At 46.5% G+C, this 14,309-nt stretch overlaps 1 protein-coding gene across 3 annotated transcripts in view; it reads right to left on the bottom strand.

Moving 5' to 3' along the window:
- The window catches only part of FOXN3 (forkhead box N3), a 385,252-nt gene that overhangs the window by 272,006 nt on the left and 98,937 nt on the right, over window positions 1–14,309 (bottom strand). For 2 of the 3 annotated variants that reach the window (XM_084792026.1, XM_084792025.1), the window contains exon 2: window positions 2,778–2,871. The gene's annotated coding sequence lies outside the window, so the exon portion shown is untranslated. The remainder of the gene's footprint in view (window positions 1–2,777; window positions 2,872–14,309) is intronic. The other variant, XM_084792027.1, reaches the window with a different exon arrangement.

Genomic DNA, 14,309 nt, shown 5'->3' with positions numbered 1-14,309 from the left:
TAGACCATCTTACACTTCTGACCTACTGCCTCCACAGCTGTGTGCTGGGGTTACAGGTATGTGCTATCACATTTTATTCAGTGTCAGGGATGAAGCCTGGTAAGTCTCAAACCCTGGGGTAAATGGTTATGGTGCCTATTTAACATACCAAAGCAGACCTGCCCTCCAGGTCCATCCCAACATCCCTCAGTCCCTACCTGATACAGGGTATCGCTAGCACATCTCCTTTCTATGCACCCCTGCTCCAAATCTCCAGCCCAGGGGCTAGTTGCCCTCCCGCCAGAGGCTCTTCCCTATATAATGCAGCCATTTTTTTTAACCCTTTGCCCTCTTGGTTGCTGCACCTGGTTACCCTCTCTCCCCTCTCTCTCTTCCCCTACCCAGTCTCCTAACATGGCCCTAGTCATGTCCACTCTGGACTCTCCCGGATGTCTCTTCCTCTGGCTACGCTCTTCCTTTTACCTACAATAAACTTTCTCGGCTACCATACCTGGAAGCAGGCATGTCCTTTCCTTTCTATCTCTCTCTCTCTCTCTTTTTTTTTTTCATTCAAATGGTACCAAAGCCCATGAGTTTGTGACAAACAGAGCCCAAGGCTTAGCGCGTGCTAGGCGCACACTCTAGGAACTTACTAAACCTCCAGGCCTTGATAACACTCTTATAAGGCACAACGTCTTGCCTGCCTTTACTTTCTTCTGAATATTTGAACATGTAAAAACCTCCCTTGGCTGGTCCAGTCTCTGCCAACAGTGAGCTTTCTTTGGTTCACAGCTGTATATAGTTCCCTGGGTCCTAGGCTCAGCTTAGTCACTTCCATTGGTTCAGTGCAGCAGAGAAAGGACACAAAGTCTGTGGCTTTTGTCCCTTCTCCTTCCTGCTGGCTGGGGATCATGGCTGTGATTTCAGAACACTGGAGTTCCTCCATCAGCCAGGCCCTACATATGCACCTCAGCAGGTCTGGGTGGCCAGGGCGCTTCTGCAGAAGAGGAGGCCCGTTGGCTGGCAGCTCTCAGTGGCACCATGAAGAATTAATCAGGGCGCTGAATGTACCACAGCATCACCTTAAAAATAAGCACGGCCAGCTGGGTATGGTGGCACACGCCTTTAATCCCAGCACTCTCTGAGTTCGAGGCCAGCCAGGTCTACATAGTGAGTTCCAGGACAACCAGGGCTATACTTAGAAACCCCATCTTGGAAAACAAAAACAAACAAACAAACAAACAAATGCAACACCGGCAAAGAACTGGTGCAGGCCATACCTGCTGCACACAAATCGCAAATCACTTCAGCCATCTGCCTACCCATTCCTAGCTGTGGCTCCCATTTTGACCTTGAGATTGTCCCTGAATTCAGATTTTTAGAACTATCTAGAAATACCACCACCCGAGTCCCCACCCTGCCCCCTCCTATCCCCCACCACATGGACTTATAAATTTGTGTTCTTTGATTGTGTTTTCCACTATTCAATTTCACTTCTTGGCTCAAAAAACCTGGCACCTTTGCAGGTCAGGCACTGGCCTCTCACAGTGTCTGTTGCATCCAGGGCCCCCTCAAGTCACAGTACTCCAAGGCACTTGGAGGATGGAGGGATAAGTTTGCAAGAGTCGAGTAAATAACAATAGAGACAGGCAGAGCAGAAAGAACACCACGTCAAAGCTGTACAACAGTGGCATTGTCCCCAGGCAAGCTCCCTATGCCACAGGGTGAGGTTTTCCCCAGGCTCTACTATAGAATCTTTTTTTTTTTTTTTTTTTTGGTTTTGAGACAGAGTTTCTCTGTGCAACAGCCCCTGGCTGTCCTGGACTCACTTTGTAGACGAGGCTGGCCTCGAACTCACAGCGATCCACCTGCCCCTGCCTCCTGAGTGCTGAGATTGAAGGCTTGCACCACCACCTCACTTGGCTTACTATAGGATCTTAAGCAGCCCAAGCCTTGAGAAGTGTGACTTTGGTTGGGGCAGGGGAGGATGAGGGAGGAGACAGCCAGCTGTGCATCAGCTGGGCTTACTGAGGGCCCAGTCCTGCCCTTCCTGCACAAGTGTCATGGCCCCCTCCTAGCGTCGCCTGGCCAAGAGAGCCTCTAGTTGCCATCTGAGATGCCGCGAGGTTCACAGGGTTCTCGATAATTCTTTCAACCTCGAATCTGGAAGCCTGTGGATTCCCTGAAGCAGAACCCTCTACTTAGGGCCCAGCCCCCACCCCAACCTGAGCCCTGCCCATGCTGGACCTTCATCCTCTCATGACCAAGCTGTGAATCTGAGGATGCTGAGCGATCCCAGCCAACAGCCTTCTGCTTCTTCACCCGCATCGGCCCCGAGCGCAGAAATCAGATACTTGATAGTCCCCTCTGAACACAACCAACTGGTACAACGTCAGACAAATGAAACAACCCTGCATGGCATTGTGGGAAAAAAGATAATGTAGAGGCACCAGTCGGGTACTAGTCTGTCTCCACGTAAACATTTCCAGCAATGCTCGGGTGGCTTTGCTGGTCCAAGACACACAGCTGGATTTTAATAAAGATGTGAATCAGGATTTTTCAATCATCTTAATGACTAAATTGGATTGCCCACATTGTCAAGTCTGATCAGCAGCATGAATTGATCATTAAGAACACTGGGGGAAGGGCAGCCATGGAAGGAGAAACAATCAACATGGTGTTTGCATTTAAATATAGCTTTGGTATTTCATCTACTGAGGTGTGGTGGCTGGGGAAGGCTGGGGAAGGCTGGGGAAGGCTGGGGAAGGCTAGGGAAGGGCTCCCCGGACTATGATTACCTGAGTCAGAATGGGTCCAGGAAACGGAGGTCAGCATCGCTCCAGAAAGGACAAAGGCGCCTTCATTATCACTAGACGACACTTCTAGAGGCTGCTGGAGTGGAGCAGAAGAGATGGGTTAGAGTAAAGAAGCAGAGAGTCCTCAAAGCCCCGCTGTATGCCCTCTCTGGCCTGACCCTGGAAAATGACACACTTCAGCGAAAAGCCAGTTGCCATAGTGCCTCTCGGTTCTTGGATAGTTAGTGAGGCCTTCAGGATGAGTGGTTTTGAAACTGCTTCTGGGGCACAAGAGGGCCCAGAAATTTGAAAATACATGCCATAGACATTGTGACATTATTTGATTTGCTACAAAAGCCATCCAGCCATCCCTGAGATCACTTTCCTTTACTAGAGCTACTTCTGAAACACTTGTCTGTCTAAAGGAAAACGGTCAGAGGTTCCAGTCAGAGTGTTCAAGGCCAGCCTGGATCCAGCGGGTAGACTTAGTGTGCAGGCTGCAAAGTCAATGACTGCTTCATTGTAAAATGCCTTCCCTCCAGTTCTAGTGCTAGGGACTAGCTCACTTAACCCGCAAGTTAGTGGGTCACAGTTAACACTGGGCAATAGAGAAGATGGCACGTGAGATAGACTGCATACGGATTTCTGCTGAAAGATCATTTTTGGCATCTAAGGCCTTAAGAATGACAAGTCAATAGATTCTCTAAGAATGGTATTATCCTGTGAGGGTTGGTGCGAGCACGGTAGGAAATGGTCATTACAGCAGCATCTGAGGCCTTGGCCAGAAAAGACAGGAATCTTAGCTTTGATTCAGGTTCTGCAGACTTAGAATGGTGGGAGGAGAGGGGTGGGGACCAGTGTTTTCAGGAGCCCTGCACATGCCTTTGATCTTCGGTTATGCATTCATCCACTCGCACAAAGGCATTGATCCAGTTATAGAATAAAATTTCACCCTACTCTACTTCATGTCTAAAACATAATTAAAGACAGAACGTTGAGGAGGGATTGGAGAGGGAGGAAGAAGAGAGGGGTGGAGTTCCTTCAAAATGCATGACCCACTCAGGAGGACACAAGCACAAACCCCCGGAGAGTGTTATTTTTGGTGGTTAGAGGGCACCAGGAAGACACTGTTTCTAGGTGGGGTTAGGATGAAGCTACAGATTGGTTACTGAGACAATGGGACCAATGAACCTTAAGATTAGAATGGGGGTGGGTGGCAGGGAGATGTGCTGTTCAAGTCTGGGGCCTTCAGTTCAATGCCATGGGAAAAACTGAAATCTATGTAAAAGCTGGAAGCAGTTGTGGGCATCTAACTCCCAGCACTCCCACGGAGAGATGGGAGGCAGAGACAGCAGGCTTGCCCAATAACTCTCAGGCTCAAGAGCCCGGAGTGCGCTACACAGCAGCAGAAACAAGAGAGACCCTGCCTCATAGAGGTGGAAGGCAAGAACCAACTCCAGAAAGAAGTTGTTCTCTGGCTTCTAATGCATACATGCACCTGTGCACATGTACACGTACAACACACACACATTAAATAAGTATTATCTGAAATATTAAAATTTGGATGATGGAAGCCAGGTGGTGGCAGCGCACACCTTTTTCGTCATTCCCAGCACTTGGGAGGCAGAGGCAGGTGGATCTTTGTAAGTTCAAGGCTAGCCTGGTCTACAGAGTGAGTTCCAGGATAGCCAAGGACACACAGAGAAGCTCTGACTCAAAAAACAAAACAAACAAACAAACAAACAAACAAAAACAGAAGAAGAAGGAGGAGGAGGAGGAGGAGGAGAAGAATCTGGGTGCCAGGTCGGCAGCTCAGTTGGTAGGATGCTACGAAGCTCCGGTTTGATTGCCAGCATTTTATAAAATTAGACATGGTGGCCCATGCCTGTAATCCCAGCACTCAAGAAGCAGACACAAGGAAATCAGAACTTTAAGGTCATTCTTGGCTATGTATCAAGTTGGGGGCTACCCTGGAATATATCAGACTATCTCAAATAAATAAACTAAAACAAAACAAAACAACAAAACAAAACAAAACCCACTACATTGGGACAGGTGAAAACAGGCAATGCCCTAACTTGATTACTATTTGAGATATACAATAACCAGGTCTGACTGATAAATGAGAAACTTGATGATCTGAGTGAGTCAAAGTCAATTCCAAATACAGAGAGGTGTGACCAAGGGGGGCGTGGCTTCTAATCCTGTGGAAAGGCTACTCAGCCTACACCTTGACTTATGCTTAGAAATCTGCGTCCCGTGAACAAGACTCTTAGACTTCTGTGCCTAGTTTGCTGTTTAGATTTTGCATCTTATATTTGCTACTCTGCACTTTCCACAAGGGAGACTCTCAGCTGCTTCAAGGTCTGCCCAGGAGGAAGAACACAAAAGAAAACATTACAGCAAGCACGAGAATCTGGATGTCACCATGTCGCTGGGCTTTTCTGCAAAGGGGCAAGTTGCTATCACACCTCAAAACCCTGACACTTGGTTTTAACATTACAAAGTATCCCAGGTTGACTGCGGTGTGCATGCAACACCCCCCTCTGCTCCTCCCCAAAGCTAAATTTATATTTGTAGAGGAATTTTAATTCAGAACATGGCTACCCTGGCAAGAGATTGCATCCAAAGATCTTCTAGGTCTGTGTGATCTGGATGGAACAGAAACATGCCTTTAATCCTCAAGTAGACTTGAGTTCAAGGTCAGCCTGATATAGAGCAAATTTCAGGTAAAGAAAAGCTTAGGTCATGGCAGTTCATGCCTTTAATCCCAAACTATGAAAGTAAAGTTAGTTTGTATAAGGAAGCACCCATGTTTGAAAGTGATATCTAAACTGAGTGGCAGAAAAAGTGATGAATCAGAGAAAGATTTGACAGAATAGGACACGCCCAACTCTCACAAGAAGAGGAAGGAAAGGGAAAGGGAAGCTACTCAAGGGACCAATGGAGAGAGAGTGAGAGAGGAGAGAGAGTGAGAGAGAGAGAGCAAGAGAGAGAGAGAGAGAGAGAGAGAGAGAGAGACAGACAGACAGACAGACAGACAGACAGACAGAGACAGAGACAGAGACAGAGACAGAAAGACAGAGAGAGACAGAGACACAGAGACAGAGAGACAGAGAGAGAAAGAGAGGAGAGACAGTTTTACCGGGACACTAATAGAATGGCAGATTGCAGAAAGAGAGCTCAGGTGAAGACCGAATGAATCAGAGAATGAGGAGGAGCCAGGAGATTAGAGCAGGTTGCTGGAGTTACTTTGAGACCATGCAGAGCAGTTCAGAGGCCGAGAGAGAAGCCAGATTGAATAAGTCAGCTGGGAGAGGAGTTTGAGCCAGAACAGCTGAGTTGAACCAGCCAACCCAGAGCTCAGAAAGAAAAAGAGTGAGCTTATTCAGCAGTACATCTCAGAGGCTGAAAACATTCTAGGCCTAGGTTAGACTTCATGGAGGCTAGAAGCTTCCAGGACTAGGCCAAGGTTACCAGAAGGAGGCAGTAATCTTCTGAGACAACAATTGAAACAGATGAATAAAATGTTCTTTTACATGTACTCAGTACCTCCAACTGGAGAAATGGTACTTTCTGTGTTCAGTTATTGCTCTTGCTTCTAGAACGTGGACACACATAGACTGGATCATAGCTTCATTTCTCTTTCTTCCTTCCTTCCTTCCTTCCTTCCTTCCTTTCTTTCTTTCTTTCTACTTTTTTTTTTTTTAAACACAGGGTTTCTCTGTGTAACAACCCTGGCTGTCCTAGACTCACTTTGTAGACAAGGCTGGCCTCAAACTCACAGTGATCCTCCTGCCTCTGCCTCCTGCGTGCTGGGAATTCAGGTGAGCATGGCTTCATTTCTTGATGTTGGTTATCAATTATGGGACCTGATACCACGCCAAGGCGCCAACTGAAAATTTAAACATGAGAACTAACAATGCCTTTCTTGTGCATTACAGATCATAATGCAAATCATTATGAGTAAGGCTTGGATGCCCTAAGCCTCATTTAATTTTAATACAAAAGAGGCATTAGGAAGGATGTGATGGCTTACTATTGTAACTTGGGGGGAAGGGGAGGAGGAGGGGCTGAGGCAGAGAGATTAGGGTTAGGGAGAAGCACTTGCTGCCCAAGCTTGACCCCCTGAGTTCAGTCTTGAGAATCCGTCTAACAGCTAGGTGTGGTGGCATGCATCTATGATCCCAGCACTCCTGCAGGAAGGGGAAGCTAGTCAGTCAGCAATTCGCAGCAGAAGCGAGAGCTTGCCTCTAAACGATGTGGGAGGGAGAGAGCCGACTCCCAAGAAGCTGTCCTCTGACCTCTTACAAGTCCTGTGACATCACGCACAACAAACAACTCTTTTTTTAAAAAAGAAAGAAAAGAGACATTGACCTGTCCCACCTTTGTTGAAATTGAACTAAGAAAACAGAGATGAAGCTGCTGTGGAAATCACAGCACAGACTCCCTAACGGACATGTAGAACGCTACCATTTATTGAGACCTTGGGTATTAATTAACGATGTGATATTACATAAGCCTTTGAAAATATAGAACTCAAATCTTCCGTATGCCCTCAAGACTCTCCCTTTCAAACGTCTGCAGATACAGCAGTTCTGGAGAACAAACTTGGCATCAACCAAGCCACTCTCCCTAGAAACCTTTCAAGGTAAATTCTTTCTTCGGATTTTTTTTTTTTTATCCATCAAATGTTATCCCTCTAGCCACAGCCAAGTATCCAGCTATCTTTCAGCGGCTCCTGAGAGCACAGCTCAGCCTTCAGCAACACCGACATATACGATGGTGATAATTTATCGCCTCTGCAGTAGTTTAGTCCCAGATGGACCATTTACTAATTTATTTCCATATGTAACTGACAGAGAGATTAATCAGGCTTCCAAGTCAGAAACCTGAATTGTGCTCTATTCCCTGAACAGGCTAACTCTGGGCAAGAGGACGCATTATATGTTGACATAGAAAGCTTTCCTTAAATGCTGCCGACCCATGCCAACACACACACACACACACACACACACACACACACACACACACGCCTTTTCTGAGAAAACTCATTCCTTGTGTTCACCTGGAGGCCTGACTCTTTTGAGTCTTGGAGCCTTCACACAGCAGCAATGTCTGATGTATCTGTGGGCAGACATGAGCCCAGAAACAAACCAAATGCCGCAATCAGCCCAGTGACAGCCTTGTGTCCCTCCCTGTCTGCAAGGTCGGGATCTAGGATTTCTGAAACTGAAGACCTCTTTTTGCCCCCGGCACTGTGCCCAGCTAGCTGGCACAGCAGTGCCCAGGCACTGGAAAGTATGAGCTTTCTTTTTTTCCACTCTTTTTAAGGGTCTGTACTTGACTAAACTTTGCAGCTGCTGTGTTCTCGTGGAGGTGATGGCTAGTGGGCTGTTAACTATCCCCCTCGGCTGACTTTTCAGTTCACTTTTTTTTTTTTTAATAATTTTAACCCAATGATAGCAGCCTTCATTGAAGAGCTGGCTAATAATGTTGCTGGGTGACAGTGACAATGTTTGCAGAGGAGCCAATCCTGATACAGGGACTGACTGGTACTGTGTGATGACACCCAAAGCCACGCCTTCAAAGAGACGCAAAGCCACGCCTTTAAAGAGTACACACAGGACTGTGGACACCTTTTCGGCAGAGTCCTGATGAATTCTGCTGCTGGAGAAAAGTCCCTTAACACCTTGGTTGAAAATTCTTTCCTCTGGGTTAGGCATGGTGACTCCTACCTCTAACCCCAACACTTTGAGGCAGAAAGGTCATGAGTTCAAGGTCAATTGGGGCAACATAGTGAGTCACTACCACAAAAATAAATAAATAAATAAATAAATAAATAAATAAAACAAAACAAAACAAAAAAGTTCTCTGCTCTCCTATGAGGAATTCTGCCCTTTGAAGGCTTTTTATCTCTATAGTCTTAGGATTTTTTGAGAAGAAGAAAAACAACCAGCCACTTGCTACTATGTTTAGCTGGTGCCAAGCAGTAGGGGGTTTGTAATGATCTGATCTTGAACAAATGGGCCCAGACACTTGGTGTGACTGACATGGTCTTAGTGTTTGGTATGCTCTCTTGGATCAAAGAACACGAGCATTTGGAGATAGTTTCAGGAAGCGTCGAAGTTTTAAGAATCCAGCTAAACACAAAAGTGTGAAATGCTGATCTAGGCACCATAAAACCTGCCAACATAGGCAAGTCAGGGCCTTTAACAGGCTATACCTAGCTGGGTAGTGGGGGTTGCACACACCAGCACTCAGGAGGCACAGGCAGGCAGAATCTCTGTGAGTTCGAGGCCAGCCTAGTCTACAAAGCTGTTCAGGAATCTTGAACTGCCCGTCCCCTCAAAAAAGAAGAAAAAGCCTGTAACTGAAGGACTAATGCTGTTGGAGTTGAATGTACAATGTCCCCCACAGGTGCAGGTGTTTGAACATTTGCTCTCCAGCTGGTGGCGCTCTCCCAGGAAGGTTACAGAACCCTTAGGAGGTGGGGTATAGCTGGAAGAAGCAGGTCACTGGGATGTGAAGGGAGGCTTGAGGTCAATAGCCCATTTCTGCTTCTAGCCTGTTCTCTGCTTCCACTTTCAGGAAGATGTGAGCAGGTCAGGCGCTCCTCCACCTAGAGCCGTCTGCCTCTGAATCTCCCCACCATGATCACTGCATCTCCTCAAGCCATGAGTCAAAATAACTCTCTCTTCCCTTAGTTTCCTTCTTGCTGGAGACAAAAGTGATGCAGTCCAAAAGCTTGCTGTATAACTCAGGATGACCTTGAACTTCTGAATCCTGCCCCCGAGAACCAGAAGTGGGGGTCAGAATTACAGGCATGTACCACTTTTGCCTGGCTTGTGTCTCTTTAGTCTTATGAAAGAGAGAGAACAATGCGACATGGATTTTATTTTATTTTTAAAAAAATATTTATTTATTATTTATACAGTATTCTGCCCACAGGTGTGCCTGCCGACCACAGGAAGGCACTGGATCTCATTATAGATGGTTGTGAGCCACCTTGTGGTTGCTGGGGTGGGAATTGAACTCAGGACCTTTGGAAGAGCAGACAGTGCTCTTAACCTCTGAGCCATCTCTCCAGCCCTTATTTTATTTTATTTTTATTTCTATACCACAAAAATATTTCCAGGTGACTTTAAAAAAAAATGTAAACACACTGAATGCTAGATAGGTTCGCTGTGTCCCCTCCCAGACGGTTATCCTAAATTGTTCTCTGAGATTGTTCATTTTCTACTTCTGAGTCCTGGTGAATGAGGCCCAGGCTTCCAGGACACCCCATACCCAATGGCAGGACATCATGTGACCTATCAGACCACTGGCATTCTGCCCCTCTGGCAGCGTCGGTGGCTTGGCAGCGTCCTGCACCTATCACAAGGAGATGGCTCAGGACCCTTGTCAGATATATCAGCCTCTGTGGCTCCAAGGCCAGGATGGCATCTAATGCCTCCACTGCAGTCAGAATGGGGTGGGCAGAAGAAGGCATCTACAAGAACCAACCTGCCTTTGGTGGGAGCCACCATGGGCAAGTTTCCCCATGGATGACAGAGATTTCCGTTCCCACTCGGGGTTGCTGAGACTGAGCAGGTGCATAGCCTCGGTACCCACTCCACTCAGGACCATAAGAAGGCGAGACCTATCTATCTGCTGGGATGTTGCTTGTTCCAAGATTCAAATCCTTAGTTTGTAATTCAAAACCTGTTCCAGCTCTCCACATGCCCAGGTGTTCAGAAGCTCGGAGCCCCCCAGAGGTAGTCTCTTAACGTCTATTCAAATAATTACTATGAGGGATAATATGCAGTACAGGCTGTAGATTATTTCCTGTGCACATTAAAAAAAAAAAGTCTTATACAGACTCAAAGCACCAATATATCACATTGTGTAAAAGTCCACCTGAGGTCAGAAAATGAACCTACAAACAAATAGATTATCTCATCACATGACCATTCTGTTTTGCTTTCTTTCCACTGATGCAAGATTAATAAAACTAGAGTACAAGGTAAATGCAAGTTTAAGCAGAATATCAAGCACAGAGGAAAATATTTTGACATCAAAAACTCAGTAGAAATTAGCTGTAACATACTTGAAAGCTCCTGTAACCACAACGTGCACATTGAAATCCATTAACCTAACACCTGGGCTGCTATTGAAAAGTAGGTTTCCGGCAATGTAAATAAATGGCCATTCCAACACTCCTCCTAAATTACTGTACAATTTGGTGGCAAAGTCGTAAGCTCACAAAGTCTGTCATCTGGGCTTGGCTGCTCTCTAGCCACCACTCAAGTCATCTCAGGCTACAATGTGGCGGCATAATATAAACAGAAGGCAGTGACGGGGGCTAAGAAGTGCCGGGAGTGTCAAAGACAAACCAGGGTCATCCAGGAAGGAACAGGGATGTTTTATATAAGCGCGCTGAGAAGACAATGGAGCCCCAACCCTCTTTTAACTGCACCCCTAATTAGCCTTCCTGCTCCCCACCTGCTCATTTTGATATAAAAGCAATTTTCACAACCAGACATTCAAAGACCCCGGTTGCTGTAAACTCAGCAGCTGCTAAAAATTCTGTTGTACATCAGCTCTGCTTAAAGACTCAGCTATTTTCAAACAAGCCTTTCATTCCTGTCTTCTTATCCTCCCTCCAAAATATTAGCTTCGCTGTCCACATCCTCCTATGCCATCCGCCCAATCCATTTCCTTACCTTTGTAACTCACATTTGTTCCCTTTGGTGATATTTACCCAAGCAAGGGCAATTGTTTGACTGGAATCTTGCAACTTTCAACTTTGCTGTCACGCAAAAGGAAAAAAGCCGTAACCCCTGACACGCTGCTCGGCTGAGCTCTCCATGGCTGAATCCACCCCTGGATTTTAAATTCTTTTACACTTACTTAATATAGTGCGTGCCGCCTGTCCGCTGATGCGATATCAGAAACCTGCAAGCTACTATTTCTGCAACTGTGTCACTGTAGATAGTCTGAAACATGTACGTAGCTGTTGCCATGGAAACAAACACAGCTAGGGTAGAGTGCCACGCTGTGTTAATTCCTTCACCCATGAACCCCAGGGGAATGCTAACATTCATCTTCTTTCTCCTGTCGTCTCACACTGCTTTAATATATATATATATATTTTAGTATTATCAAATGATGTACTAAACACATATGGCACACCTGGAAATACGGATGGCTGAAATGAGCCGTGGTACCCACCCGGCCTGCCGGGTGTCTGCTGAAGGCGCTGCTGCTCTGCACTAGGATCCATTCACCCACTTCTCCTGGGAGGGAAGGAGAACTTTCTCTTTCTTTTCTAATGACATGGGGGCAAGCCTCTTGTTTCACCTAAAAATGGTGACCAAGGGCGTGCACCAGAATAAAGACATTACCAGATTTGTCCGCCTGATCAGCTCCGTGACAGGTAGAGGCTGACCTCACAAACTTTCTTTGCGGGTTTTCCCCCACCCACACCAGGGATTGACCGGAGGACCTTTGTGCACACCAAGTAAGGTCCTAGCACCGAGCTACGTTCCCGCTCCCAAGGCCTTGAAAACTTTCTGAAGTGGATCCTAACGAAGACTTATGCTCCTTCTTGACCCAGTGTGCACGCGCAGGCTCTAAGCCCCATCGTCCTGATTAGGGGAAAGCAGAAACCCTCAGCGATGACTTCATGAGCCCTAGAGGGCCTTTGTTCTAGAACACATGTAGGAAGGGTCCAGAATGAGTGGCGCCGTGAGGAGCTGGAACCTGGTCCCTCAGAACAACGGCCCTGCAATTTGAGGGCTCTCTTATTTGCTTCAGGTTCAGACCCTTGCCCTCATCGATGCTGAGAGCCGTGGAGGAAGAGCCAAACACTTTCATTATACCTAGAAGCCAAAATGGGCATTGAGCTGCCTTCCTATTATTCAAATGGGCCAGTTGCTTTAAATATTGGGGTTATTCTCATCACGGTAGACAAAAATAAGCTGTTGAAAATCTTAATTACATCCTATCCCTTGGGCTAGTTAATAATATTCAATCTAGATGAAAATGGCCACATTTTAGATTTGCATGCTGATGCGACTCACTTGAATACCATTTCCTCACTAAACAATCAATTGGAGGCTTTAAGAGCACAGCTCCGTGACCCTGAACTGGCATGTTTGAAAGAAACCTCTGCTTTATCGGCAGGGATTATGGTAAAATGATCCCATAAAAGATGAGCAAATTTTCCCATTACTTTCCTAAATTGAATCATTCTTGGCTGTTTACTATGATAATAATGATCATCTCTTCCTAAGATAAAAGTGAAAGGGAAAATAGATACATACACCTTACCAGTTAAGGGACTATGTCACTTTTAAAAAGCAATCTGAGGATGATGTTGGGAAGAAAGGGCCTGGGGAGATGACTCTGTGGTTAAAACAAAAAACACATTCTGTGCATGCCTGGCAACCTGAATTTGATCCCAGAGCTCGCAGAGAAAGCCAGATGGGGACGTGCACATCTGTAATCCTGGCACTCCTACAGTGAGATGAGTGACAGAGACAGGAAAATCTCCTAGAAACTAGAGCCCAGCTGCCCGGGAGCACATGGTAAAATGGCGGAAACAACAAGAGAGACTCTACCACGAATCAACTACCGAGGACTGTCCTCTGGCCTTGTGCAGGGCTGTCCCCACCCCTCCGACATCACCAAGCATCTTCACCTAGAATGCCCTATGTGATCATGACCAGAGTCCCAGGAACTAGTTAGGTCTTCTCTGACCTACTGTAATGCTCTCCCCATGGCTGTGCAGCAGTGACCAGACAGCTGGTTGTGAAGGACTTAGGAGAACCATAGCAACACTACTTACCAGAGGAGACACCAAGGGCCAGGTTAAATGGTTTGAGGTTACCTGGGGCTGCTGGTTGAGGTTCAACTCTTCTTTGCCCTTACTCCCCCTTTCTCTTCACCAAAGACATGGGAAATAGGGTTCAGCCATTAGCTGAGGTCAGCACCACTTCTCAAGCCGACCAGCCTCTGCCTGCTCCCTTCTTTCCTAAAAGTCCCAGGCTCCAGACCAGCACCAATCCTAGAGAGGGTCCTGGGGACCCCTGGGACTGTGAAGGTGAAGGGAGGGTTGACAAGCAGCAGCAGCAGCAGCAGCAGCAGCAGCAGCAGCAGCAGCAGCAGCAGCAGGAATCTGTCAAGCCCCCAAAGGGAATCTGACCTTCTAGGCTTATGCTGTAGACCAGTGGTTCTCAACCTTCCTAATGCTGCGGCCCTTTAATACAGCTCTCATGTTGGGGTGACCCCAACCAGAAACTTAGTTTCGCTGCTACTTCATAACCATAATTTTGGCACTGTGATGAGCTGTAAGGTAAATGTATGCTATGTGGTATATCTGATATGTAGCCCCTGTGAAAGAGTCGTCTGACCCTCAAAGGGGTTGTGAGACATAGGTTGAAAACTGCTGTTGTAGATTATGCCAGAAAAGTCGTCTTCTTCTTCTTCTTCTTCTTCTTCTTCTTCTTCTTCTTCTTCTTCTTCTTCTTCTTCTTCTTCTTCTTCTTCTTC

This window comes from Acomys minous (assembly GCF_964271855.1).
Source record: "Acomys minous genome assembly, chromosome: 8".
NCBI lineage: Eukaryota > Metazoa > Chordata > Mammalia > Rodentia > Muridae > Acomys > Acomys minous.
Note: the sequence above shows the minus strand (reverse complement) of the source record. Positions and strands in the feature narration are given on the sequence as shown.